General features: G+C 42.5%; 1 long non-coding RNA gene across 1 annotated transcript in view; it reads right to left on the reverse strand.

Moving 5' to 3' along the window:
* Positions 1 to 13,930, reverse strand: part of LOC116510572 — a 61,126-nt gene that overhangs the window by 31,461 nt on the left and 15,735 nt on the right. The window contains exon 3 of the long non-coding RNA XR_004255654.1: positions 10,504 to 10,635. This is a non-coding gene — a long non-coding RNA (uncharacterized LOC116510572). The remainder of the gene's footprint in view (positions 1 to 10,503; positions 10,636 to 13,930) is intronic.

Below are 13,930 nucleotides of genomic sequence, written 5' to 3' on the forward strand. Positions count from 1 at the left end.
AGGTCTGCAGAGTGCAAAAACTTTTTTTTTATTCGCTTCTTCAAAATCTTGGTGTGTCTTATACTCCGAAAAATACAGTAATCAGGGGAACATCTTTCCTCCAGAAATTGTGAATGCTCCAACACTGGAAGTTTTTAAAGAAGATGTTGGATAACGATTTGTCTGAAGTGGTGTAGGGTTTCCTGCCTAAGCAGGGGGTTGGACTAGATGACCTCCAAGGTTCCTTCCAACTCTGTTGTTCTGTTCTGTTCTCAAGATCTCAAGACACAATCTTAAATCCCTTAAATTGGCCTTGAGCCTCAAGATCTCTATCCTAAGTGCATCTAGGGAAGAATTTCATTGCCATTACTTGACCAAAACCTCACCTAAATTCACAAACAAGCAGATCTAATGACACATAGCTGCATACCTAGTTAAATACAATAATACAATACAATAGCAGAGTTGGAAGGGACCTTGGAGGTCTTCTAGTCCAACTCCCTGCCTAGGCAGGAAACCCTATACCGTTTCAGACAAATGGCTAACCAACATCTTCTTAAAGATTTCCAGTGTTGGGGCATTCACAACTTCTGGAGGCAAGCTGTTACACTGATTAAATTGTTCTAACTGTCAGGAAATTTCTCCTCAGTTCTAAGTTACTTCTCTCCTTGATTAGTTTCCACCCATTGCTTCTTGTTCTACCCTCAGATGCCCTAGAGCAGTGTTTTTCAACCACTGTGCCGCGGCACACTAGTATGCCGTGACATAGTGTAAGGTGTGCCGTGGGAAAAACACTTTATATATAGTCAATATAGGAACAGAGTTAAAAATTTTTTAACATTTTCTAATGGTGGTGTGCCTCGTGATTTTGTTCATGAAAAAAGTGTGCCTTTGCACAAAAAAGGTTGAAAAACACTGCCCTAGAGAATAGTTTGACTCCCTCTTCTTTGTAGCAACTCCTGAGATATTGGAACACAGCTATCATGTCTCCCCTAGTCTCTCTTTTCATTAAACTAGACATACCCAGTTCCTGCAACTGTTCTTCCTATATTTTAGCCTCCAGTCTCCTTATCCTCTTTGTTGCTCTTGTCTGCACTCTTTCTAGTCTCCACATCTTTTCTACATCGTGGTGACCAAAACTGAATGCAGTATTTCAAGTGTGGCCTTACCAAGGCATTATAAAGTGGTATTAACCCTTCACGTGATCTTGATTCTATCCCTCTGTTGATGCAGCCTAGAACTGTGTTGGCTTTTTTGGCAGCTGCTGCATACGACTGGCTCCTATTTAAATGATTGTCCACTAAGACTCCAAGATCCCTCTCACAGTTAATACTATTGAGGAAGGTACCACCTATACTGTACCTGTACATGAATGTGAAATGAATGTGAAGATGACACATTGTGCTTTATCATCCCTCTAAGCAGAGTCCCATTTTATATCCATCTATATTCTTGCAATATTTGAATTAAAAAAAGGATCCATTTCTGTTGGTGGTTCGTCGAAGAGCTGATATGGTTCTAAATTACAGTAGCGGCCAAAATTGGGGAAAAGTGTATTTTTGAAGCTTGATGGCTAATAACACCACTTTTTTTGGATTAGTACCATAAAATTATATATCAATGGAAGGATAATTCAATCAAGAATGTAATGCAACACAGTTTGTTCAATTATCTGTATTCTATGAAAAGTTACAGCAATAAAACTCAGTTAATAGAAGCAATCGTTCAATCTTGGTTTCACATTACAACAGCTACAGAACTCAAAGACTTGGGTTCACTCCAAGACGTGGTAAGGTCGTAATTCATGCTAAAGGTATTAACTGAAATCGTGATAATTTTTGTATATCTCATTTTTTGTACGTGTTTCACTTTTCTTTTTTATAGTTGCTATTCTAACAACAAATCCTTCATAAAAGGTATTGCATTACATTCTTGATTAATTTATCTTTCCATCGATATATAATTTTATGGCCCTACTCACCCCAAAAGTGGTGTTATTAGACATCAAACCTCAAAAATACTGCACACTTTTCCCAAAAGGATTTCACAATTTTGGCCACTACTGTAGGTTGATTTTGGGGGAGGGGGGGGGGAAGCCTCATTTTCATTTTGACAACTGCAGTCTAGGCAAATTCAGCCTGATTCTCTCCTTCCTATAAAATCTTGCTATCGCATTGGCCCGACCCAAATAGCGGTTTTGATCCTGGAAACAGATATGATGGCTTTAATCAGTCACCAATACAAAAGGTTTTTCAAACCTTTGAAAGTGGGAGCTTTCACTTCCCATCTAGATAAATGCTAGTTATGATTGAAGAAAAGACAAAATGCACAAGCCAGCAAGTGACTCTCTAAAGGATTGTGAGAGAATAATATGAAAAAAAAAACACCTAATACTTTAGCTTAATAAAATGTAGGTTAATGTGCTGAACTCGATATGAAACTGAAAAGCCTAATCTCATTATAACCCCAAGTGGGATATGAAAGGTAACTGGAAGGAATGATATATTGTGGCTGACTGCAAATAAATTGGTTTTTTTGCTCAGGATTTGGTCTTTTAATTGGGGGGAAAAATGTATAGCCATTGATCATGAACTTTTAACGGTTAGGCATGCTGGTTATTAATGTGCAGTGGAAAACAATAAAACAGCTTCCACATTAATGGGGATGCAAAACAAGATTCTTGCAGGTATTTTAAATGGAAAAAACAACAACAACATAAAACTCAAACTTGATGCACTCCTGAGTCTTTTTCTGCTGTCAGTTTTCAGTGTTTCTATGTCTAACAGGGTTAATCGGGCTGTGGGAACAGAGTTAATGTATTGTACGAACCCAGAGATTGCATGTAATGCAATGAAAAGAAGTTGTGCGAATGTAGCGTTAATAAGGAAAACGCTGAATCAAGACAGGCTAATGGGATTCCTTTTAAAGCAGCTTCCACATTAATGGTGGTGGAAAAACAAGATTCTTGCAGGTAGCTGGATCTGGGTTTTGGAGAACTATGATGAGAATAGCTTACACAATGTGAGAATGTTTCCCAATGAGAAGCCACCACAAGATGTCACTCTACGCCACCTTTAGTTACTGTACCAAGAAAGCATCTAGATTTAATATGCAAGTAATATGCAACTCCCAAAAACTCTAGGGCAGGGGTGTCAAACTCAAGACCCACTGACCTATTTGTCCCAAAGGTGATTTTTCAATAGGCAACTGGACTGTCTTGCTTTTCTTCGAAGACGTTTCGCTTCTCATCCAAGAAGCTTCTTCCGCTCTGACTGGATGCAGTGGTGGGCTTCAGCCGGTTCGCACCTATTCGGGAGAATCGGTTGATAACTTTCCAGGCAGTTCAGAGAACCGGTTGTTGGAAGAAATCTCCTTTTGTTTTTCCCCACTTTACAGGGCTAATCCTGTAAGGAAGGCAGGAAGGAAACATTCTGGTGTTGTTTCTAGCCTCATCTTTGTTGACCTGCTTACAGAAATTGTCTCTCTGGTTAACCCTGATTACATTGTAAGAGCTAAGGCGAAGCGCCCATCGACGGGAGTGACGTTGAGTTGGTCACACCCACCCAGTCACGTGACCACTGAGCCCCGCCTACCCAGCTGGCCATTAGGGCAAAGAACCGGTTGTTAAAATATTTGAATCCCACCACTAGACTGGATGGTAAGGAATGATTCCATCCCACCATCCAGACAGAGCTGAAAAAGTTTCTTGGATGAGAAGCGAAACGTCTTCCAAGAAAAACAAGGAAGTCCAGTTGCCTCCTGAAAAAAGCACCTTTGGGACAACCATGACCTATAAATTCACTGAGAATTTCATACATTTATTTAATTACTTTGTTTAATTTTTTTAATCCTGCTTTTATTATTGTTATAGATAACTCGAGGCAGTAAATATCCCTTCCTCCTCCTATCTTCACCACAACAGCAGCCCTGTGAGGTGCGTTGGGCTGAAAGAGGGGGACTGACACAAAGTCACCCAGCCAGTTTTCATGCCTGAGATGGGACTAGAACTCACAATCTATTCGTTTCTTTTCTTTCTTTCTTTTTTATTAACAAACATGTAAAATACACAGACACAAAACCTAGACATACACCACATTTACACAATACAATACGAACAGGAGCTTCCTTTCTAATAGCAATTATCAATTGATACTGCTCACATTATATTATTTCCCCTTCTATTGTATTTCATTTGGATTTCACCATTCTTAACCCCCTTATTTTACTCATAACTATTTTTTTTTTAGTTTTGTTATATTCCTTCATTGATTCTTGTTTCTTTCCTCCATCCACCTATACCATTTACCCCATATCTGGTAGAATTCTGATTCTTCTTTTCCCTGGATTTCTTTAATTAGTTTGTCCATTTCAGCACAATCCATAACCTTTCTTATTATTTCATCTTCGCTTGGAATTAATTTGTTTTTCCATTTCTGGGCAAAGGCAATCCTTGCCGCCGTAATTATATGTAGTATTAAATACTGGATTTCTTTTTTGTATTTTGCAGACATTATTCCTAATAAAAAAACTTCAGGTTTCCATTCTATTTTAATGCCTGTTATTGCCTCCAGCCAATTTTTGATCCTTTTCCAAAAAATTTTAGCTTCCTCACAGGTCCACCATAAATGGTAATATGCTCTGTGTATTGATTTGCATTTCCAACATTTTGTGGAGGTATTTGTTAAGATTTTAGCTTGTTGGTGCCAGGTGCCATCTGTAAAACATTTTGTACTGGTCTTCCTTGTATGATAGTGTCATTTTTAAGTTTGTTCCCCAAACTTTTTCCCATTTGTCTAATTCAATATTATAGCCAAAGTTCTGTGCCCATTTTATCATTTGTTCTTTCACAATTTCCTCTTTCATTTTATACTTCAGGAGGAATTTATATATTCTCAATATATTCATTTCTAATCTGGTGCCAAGTTCAGCAAGGTGTCTTGAGATGTGAGGCAATTTTCTTAGAATTCATCTTCCAATGTAGATGATGTCTATGCACAAGAATCTAGTCAGGTAATCCTCAGTAAATTGGCGCTAGAAAAGGGTCGCAGAATTCAAGAGGAGATGGACTAAGACCATTTATGGCAGTGTGGCTCAAGCTTCCTAAAGCCGCGACCCTTTAATACAGTTCCTCATGTTGTGGTGACGCCCATCCATAAAATTATTTTATGTTTTCCGTATTTTTTCAAAAATATGTGTTTTCCGATGGTCTTAGGCGACCCCTGTGAAAGGGTCATTTGACCCGCAAAGGGGTCGCGACCCATAGGTTGAGAACTGCTGATTTATTGGAACGTAATTGTAAAACTCCAGGGGAATCAGAAGATTCGGGCAGTTCAAGATTTATTGCAAGCTTAAGCTCTCTACAAGAATCTGAACTACTAACCAGCGAAACGAACGGGAATTAAGACAGCATTTAAGATGGGCGGGACTTAGATCTCTTGTGGAAATGCAGGAACTCATGACTTATGAAGCAGTTGATCCCTCCCCCAGGCTCAGCCTGGTCACTTTTAATTCCACCACCCAGCTCTGCCTGATCTTCTCTTCTAAATATCATGAGATCATTACACCTAGTTAGCTCATCTCCCAGTAAATGGGTTTGGATTCCCAAAGCTCCTAACTCTTTGATGTTAAATCTATGGCACATGTGCCACAGGTGGCATGCAGAGCCCTCTCTCTGGGCAAACGAGCCGTCGCCCCAGCTCAGCTCCACCACCCATGCACCTCCCGCCAGCCAGTTGGTTTTCGGGTCTCTACTGCGCATGCACAGGGGGCCATGCAAGTGACACGTGTGCATGTACAAGGGGTGGGGGCCGCAGGAGGGCATGCGGAGGGGGGTCGCATGCACATGTGTGAGGGAGGGGGAGTGCAGGGGGTCTGGTGCGCATGCGTGGGGCGCACATAGGGGGGGTTGAACACACATTGCATTATGGGTGCGTGCGCACGCTTTCAGCACACGGCGACGAAAAGGTTAGGCACCACTGTCCTAACTTATTCTTAGATTGGGATCTTCTTTGATGGAGGTTTGCACATGCACCCAATAAAGCCAACTGTTTAAAAAACAGTCCTGTGTATATAGTTCTTTGGCAACGTGTAAATTGTATGTCAGTGCTCAAAAACAATAAGGAGGCAGGATTTAAAACCCAGAGATAAAAACCATTTAGGCTAAAATCTGGAACGAGCTCCCTGTCGAGATCCGGACCCTTACTACCCTCCCGGCCTTCCGCAAAGCCACCAAGTCCTGGCTGTTCCAGCAGGCTGGGGGGGTCTGAGAAACATCTACCTCCACGGAAATTGTGAATGTTGGTTTTGTTTTTAATATGTTGTCTTTGTCTCATTTCCCCCTTTCCCTTGTCTTTTGTGAGCCGCCCGGAGTCCTCCGGGAGTGGGAGGCATACAAGATAGATAAATAAATAAATAAATAAATAAATAAATAAATAAATAAATAAATAAATAAATAAATAAATATATTAAAAAAAAATCTGCAACGGCAATGACAGAACTTTAAAGGTGAGAGAGGCAAGCACATTCACCTGGCCATCGACCCCAAATGGTCTCAAACAGATGTCCGAAACATGATTATTAAAAAGCAGAAATTATGCAACCAGACCCGATTATTGATTATGCAACAGCATTATCTCGCAGCCTGGAATACCCTCAGACCACTACTTTAGGGAGGAAAAAAAACAGCGCTTCTAAGCCATTAAATTGCAAAACAATTTTATAATGAGAGATTATGTGCTTTCCCATTTCAATCTCTTTAGTAGTATTTTTTTAAAAAAGCACCATGGGAAGGAAGAAAGCTCACTCCAAGTCAGGAAGAATAATAAATATGTATATTTTCATCTCAAACAACACATTTCTTTTTCTTTCCCAGGCTGTTGATTCGGTAGGTAAAGTATTTCATCCTAAAAGCTGATTTGGAGAATCACTCTTAAGCCAAAGGACATATAAATCTTTTCATCAATCGTACAACTCATATACTTGATTATAAAAGTAGAAAACTGTATGTTACCATTTTATATGGTGCCAGTTCAAGAGGAAGCCAAGATATTAAGCCATCATCTATCAACAAATTAATATTCCTGATTCCAAGTTATTATAGTTAGAAGATGCTAATTGTTATAACAGGTGAAACTTGAAAAATTAGAATATCGTGCAAAAGTTCATTTATTTCAGTAATGGAACTTAAAAGGCGAAACTAATATATGAGATAGACTCATTACATGCAAAGCAAGATAGTTCAAGCTGTGATTTGTCATAATTGTGATGATTATGGCTTACAGCTCATGAAAACCCCAAATCCACAATCTCAGAAAATTAGAATATTACATTCAATCAATAAAATTACTGAAATAAATGAACTTTTGCATGATATTCTAATTTTTCAAGTTTCGCCTGTAGTTTCCCCATTTGTGGTTAATAACAAATTTCATAATTTTTTCCTTCTTGTGAGAAGAAAAGTAAAAGGGCCTTTATGTGTAGAAAAATCTCTGTTTAATAAAATATAATCCTCTGAACATATCTTTGCGCTAGGAAAGTAGGTTTCAAACTTCTCTTTTTTTAAAAAACTCCTTCTAAAAATGTTAACACTTAAGGGGGAAAAATACCAAGCCTTATCAAAGAGAAAAGAACCAAATCCCCATCAATGTATCTTACTGACATTCCTGTGAAGAGGAAACATTTAGAGACTGAAGCCATTTCAAAAATTGCACACTACAAAAATCAAAAGTTGCTGCTATTTGTTGCTTCCTAGATTTGAACTGTTGCCACAATCCGGTGTAGAAACGGTTGTTTGAATGATTGGGAGCCTAATCAAGCTGCAACACACATCTGTGAATAGGTAAGTTCCACTTTCTCCAAGTACCTCCTCTCCAAACACTTCTTGTTGTTATCTCTAGATCAGCGGTCACCAACTGGTGGTCCGTGGACCACTGGTGGTCCGAGAAAAATGTTTGGTGGTCCGCAGAAAAATTATTTGCATTTTTTGGTATTGCACTAAATCAGGGGTCCTCAAACTACGGCCCCTGGGATGGATACATGCAATGAACGTTTGTGTTGCTGCAGAGTGTCGCCCCCTTCGGGGTCTTTTTGTGCAGGTCAGAGGGGGGCTTGAAATTCTGACTTGGGGTCTGCTTCAGTCTCCTGGTGCAGGGCTTTGGGCAAAGGCCGGAGGGAAGCGCCACTGGTGGCGAAGAGCTAGAGGGCTTTGTTCCAGTGGGACTGCATCATGGCCTGGAACTGGCTGACCATCTCAACCCACTGAGCCTCCAGGTGCCGATACCTGGCCTTGCACTCCCGCAGGTCTTTCCTCTGCTTGGAAAGCCTATGCTCCTAGTCCTCATTGAGGTGCTTCTGCTGAGCCTCCTTCTCGGACAGATCCAATTTGAACTGAGCCAGCTGTTTTGCCAACTCTTTCTCCTGGTGGCTGCTTAACTCCAACAATTGCTTTCTGTTGGGGCCCTAAGCGGGCAGGCAAGGAGTGACTGGGAGGGGGGGGGAGTAGAGGCCGGCGAGGCGCCCCTTGACGTGAGTGACATCGAGTTGGCCACGCCCATCCAGTCACATGACCCCCCTAGCCACGCCCACCCAGCCTGTCATTAGGCAGATCATATTAGTGGTTCGTGGGATTTAAAATTAAGAATTTAGTGGTCCCTGAGGTCCAAAATGTTGGGGACCCATGCTCTAGATCACACCTTCCCTCACTCCTCAGCCTCCCCCGGAAGCCGTATCTTGGAGAAAGGAAAGAAGGAAGCAATTATGGACACTTTCACACAATTAGCAGAGAATCAATTTCCAAAATTAGAAGGACGCAGCAGGAAACCAGATGCTATTGTGTCATTTCTGCCAAGAAGAAAATCCCAGATTCAAATTCCCGAGGACACTTTCTGCACAACTCCAAAGCTTCATTATTATTCTACTGGCATTTTGGGGCTGATCCTATCAGAGAGTCCCGTCCCCCCCCCCAAATAGAATATCCGTAGTTCGGGGTTGAACTATGGGGTCCTTGGGTTCTCTCTCTGAGCTTGGTTGTTTTGTTTTCCAGAAGTTTCTTTATCCAATTAGGTAACTTCATCAGTGTTGGTGATATAAACAACCTGATCATGAAACCACCAAGAACACTTCCACCAATCCTGAAGGTCAAGCCATTTAAACTGAGAGCGAACCCCATTCCCTTCTAGCACTGATGATGTTACCTACTTGGGTAATGAAACGTCTGCAAGAAAACACAGTGCACCAAGGTATTTGTTACGTATGAATGGTAAATTCCTATCCAACAATTCCAGACTTCTGTCCTGAAAGCAGTTGTCCACGGTTACATTTACACAATGGATTCAGTCTGGTTACTGAAAACCCATGTTCTCCATTTGCACCAAACTCTGGAGTGCCTCGAGCAATTTCAAACGAACTTGGTACACAGATGACTTACCCTCTGGAAACAAATACTGGGGGGGGGGGATTAAGACACCCCTGGTGTGTGTGTGTCTATGTCTGTGTGTTCCAGCACAACTCTGGAACGCCTGGGCTGTTAAGGAGAGTGAGTGCAGTGTCCTAGAGCAGCAATTGTTTGTGATGTCAGTTCCTTCGCAGCTTCCTTTAGAAAGACGGCTGTGATATTTGCATTCCAGTGGACCAATGGGGAAGTGACTGATGGATTTGGGGCAAAGTGCTAGGATTGTAGACAGGGCGGAAAAGAGGAACACATGGGAGGGGAAAAGGAGGGGGCAGGGATGATGGGCATGGGAGTAGGGGGAAGCAAGGCCCTTCTCAATGGCTCCCTTTCAGATAAATGCTTCAAAGTCTATAAATTATCCAGGCAATACTGGGTTATCAGCTAGTATAGATGGCTGTGTCTATGTGTGTGTTCCAGCATAACTCTGGAACGCCTCGAGCAATTTCAACCAAACTTGGTACACAGATGACTTACTCTCTGGAAAAAAAATACTGTGGGGGTAAGACACCCCTAACACTCCTCAGTGTGTGTGTGTGTTCTGTTTAGATACATTAGATACATAATGGCTCTTTTATAGAACTAGTGACTTTTCTCCTAAAGCAGGGGTCGGCAACCTTAAACATCCAAAGAGCCACAAAGGTCCTAACCAGAAGCCCCCCATTCAATTCTGGAGCCAATCGGAAGTCCAGTTCCCCCATCATAGAGTCTCCTCCTAGTGCGGCGTCCTTTTTCCACTACTTGTCCTAACTGAAAGCCCTATCGATTGTGGAGACGACCGACGACAGGGAGCCGCAGCAGAGTGATGAAAGAGCCACATGCGGCTCCGGAGCCGCAGGTTGCTGAACCATGTCCTAAAGCGACAGGGGGATTTTCTCCTAAAGCCAATAGCATGAACAAACACTTGCCTTCCATGGGGCCATCATTCATAATTATTATTATAATCAATAGACAATAGCCAATAGCATTCAGTATTCCCAGATCTCGGAAAGTGTTTTGGGGCGTTCCAAAGCCATCTAGGACAACATCCAAATAAATGAAGCATAGAAAGTACGACAAAGAAGCATTCATTCACATACCTAGCAAGGCCTGGAACAAACTGCTTCTGAAGATGCCCATCACTTTCTTAATGGCTTTTTTCAGTTGTTGCTCCTCTGGCTTTTTTAACTTCTTACAATAATCTTCCAGAAGTGCTAAAGCTCGATCAGTGTCTAAAGAAAAAAGTAATTAGAACAATAATTAGCTGAACCTTGGGGGGAAAAGTTTTTTTAAAGCAAAACAGAAGAATGCATTTGCCAAACAAGGATTGCTAATTCGTACAAAACTTGGTTTTTACAGCGAAGTGGAACAGATTAATGGTAATGTTTAAGTAAAGGTAAAGGTTCCCCCCCCCCCCAGACATATGTGCTAGTCGTTCCTGACTCTTGGGGGCAGTGCTCATCTCCGTTTCAAAGCCAAAACGCCAGCGCTGTTCGAAGACGTCTCCGTGGTCATTCAGCATGACTAAATGCTGAAGCTGCTAACTTTACTGAAACTTCTAGAACATGGCTGTCAAACTCCCAGCCTGCGGGCCGGATGTGTCACGTGGTGGCCACACCTACAGTCAGTTTAGTAAGGGGGGGAAGTCCCAATACATCACATGACGACGCCGTGATGCCGTGAGTTTGACCCCTAGTTCTAGAAGAATTGGTAATGGAAAAACAGCACTAAATCACAGGCAAACTTAAATACAGATTTACAACAGTTCATTTAGTGACCAAAGTTACAACGGCACTGGGAAAAAAGTGACTTATGGCCATTTTTCACATTTATGACGGTTGCAGTGTCCCAAAGTCATGCGATCCCCTTTTGCGACCTTCTGACAAGCAATGTGAATGGGGAAGCCAGGTTCACTTAACAACTGCAATGATTCACTTAACAAATGTGGCAAGAAAAGTCCTAAAATGGACTTTCGTTGTTTCCAGGGTGGCCCTGAGGGCCAGATCCAGAAGTGGCATTCAGCAGGTACTGACCAGTTCTGGAGAACTGGTAGCGGAAATTTTGAGTAGTTTGGAGAACCGGTAAATACCACCTCTGACTGGCCACGCCCCTATCTATTCTGCCTCCCGAGTCCCAGCAGATCGGTAGGGAATGGGGATTTGCAGTATCCTTCCCCTGAAGAGGGAAGGGAATTAGGATTTTGCAGTATCCTTCTCCTGGAGAGAGGAGGAAATGGAGATTTTGCAGTATCCTTCCCCTGGAGAGGGGAGGGAATGGGGATTTGCAGTATCCTTCCCCTGGGGAGGGGAGGGAATTAGGATTTTGCAGTATCCTTCCCCTGGAGAGGGGAGGGAATGGGGATTTGCAGTATCCTTCCCCTGGAGAGGGGAGGAAGTGGAGATTTTGCAATATCCTTCCCCTGAAGAGGGGAGGGAATGAGGATTTTGCAGTAACCTTTCCCTGGAGAGGGGAGGGAATGGGGATTTTGCAGTATCCTTCCCCTGGAGAGGGGAGGAAATGGAGATTTTACAATATCCTTCCCCTGCCACGCCCACCAAGCCCTACCCACCATGCCATGCCCAGCAAGCCCCGCCCACAGAACTGGTACTAAAAAAATTTGAATAACCACCACTGGCCAGATCTAATCACCCCGCGGGCCGAATCCAGCCCCCGAGCCTTGAGTTTGATACCCCTGCCAAAGAGAGAAGAAAATAGGTTGGGGAACCAGAATGGTCTAACCACTAAACGCCCCTAAATTACACAGCCCATTAGGATTGGCAATCTCCATTCGTGAGATCCCACATAGACAAAGACGCAGGTAGCACAAGAGACAGAAGTGAAAAATAGAACAACTGATTCAATGCCCAAAGACCACTTTGGAAATGAATCAATATAAACTGAAGCCAGTCAAGCGATGTTAAAAAAAGAATGGAAAAAATGAGGTTGCAGTTCAATCAGTTTCTGCAATGCCCAAAGTCTTAATTTGGGGACCTGAGTGGCATTTTCACAGCCTCTCCTGTCGCTCAGGGTACCTGTTTCAATCTTCTCAGTACAGAAATACCACCCTGAATTCACTCTGAATCAAAGTTGTCATCCCTTTCTTCTGCAAGATAGATTTAGCTGACAACACCTTGCTTAAAGAACTGAAAATATTTTTCAAGAATGAACATGGATTTGATCCATTTTAAGTTTTTTTCTGCAAACATTTCAACTTTGTTTCCTCTTTGCAATATATCTCTCTATATAAAAGCCAAATACCAAAACTCATCACGAAATATCCAGAACCGTAAAGCCTACAAATTTGAAATTTGGCACATATGTTCTTCTTGGCTTCTAGGTACTCGCTAAGAAAGGATTTTCCGAAATGACCATTAGACCATTAGTATTTCTTATACAATAATTAACACGCTCTGATGCTAAGGAATTCTACTCCCCCTCCCCACCTGAAAAGAACTCTGTTCTAACTGCCAGTTGCCTCACATTCCCTTACCTCAGTTCAAACTGGCAGACATTCCACTCCTTCACTCAGGAGTGATCTGGGGCTCCTTACAGTACTAAACGGCGGTACCTCACCAAAATGTCTACGCCTTCCACCTATGGAACTGCTTCCGGACTCAAGGCGGCAGGAGCGATATTCCCTTATGTGTTCCAATCACCAACCACCACTGAGCCAACGCACTGAGACGGATTGAACCAGATTTCTCCAGCATTGCCCAATCACAGTTCGTCGTGAAGCACGGGTATCCAGCTAGCCTTCCCTATGAGAATACAGCAAGTCCAGTCAATCCACCATATTTTGGCCTGAACTGTCTGTCGCTAAGTGAGGTAGTTATTCAGTGCCACGTCCAATTTTACGAACTTTCTTCCCGTAGCCATTAAGCAAATCGCTACGATCCAGCTTTCCCCATTGTCTGAAGATCACCATGGGGATCATCTCATCCCAGGACACTCCAATTGTAAGGGTAAACAACGATCGTAAGTCACCGTTGTAACTTCAAACCGTCACTAAAGAAAGTTGTAAGTCGAGAACTACCTGTAATCCAATTGGAAAGTGCCCAGCCAATGACTGGTTGTGAACAAGGACACCCAGTCCTCCTGCTTTCTTTGATTGATGAATAAAGGTGACAAGGTCTTCCTTAGCTCTTTGTAGGACACATCCAGCTACAACTCGGGTGTATGTTTTAACAATGCATTTATTTGTCATCAACTGGGCATCCTTTCCATTCTGCCTGACTAAGCATTCTCCATATGCCAGTTGGGGACAAGCCAAACTCAAGCCTCCCCCCCCCCAAAAAAACCCATGGTTAAATCACAGCCGAAGGCCACAAACGACTGGAATTAAGAGAGGAAATTTTACGCCTGTAGGTTCCAAACAGGCTCAGACACATATTAAATATGCTTAGACCCGTGATGGCGAACCTGTGGCACACATGCCGGAAGTGGCACGCAGAGCCATCTATCTGGGCACGCTAGCCGTCGCCCATTGCTCTTCTGGGTTCTGGCATGCACATGTGTGCTGGCAAGCTT

This window comes from Thamnophis elegans, chromosome 6, assembly GCF_009769535.1.
Source record: "Thamnophis elegans isolate rThaEle1 chromosome 6, rThaEle1.pri, whole genome shotgun sequence".
NCBI lineage: Eukaryota > Metazoa > Chordata > Lepidosauria > Squamata > Colubridae > Thamnophis > Thamnophis elegans.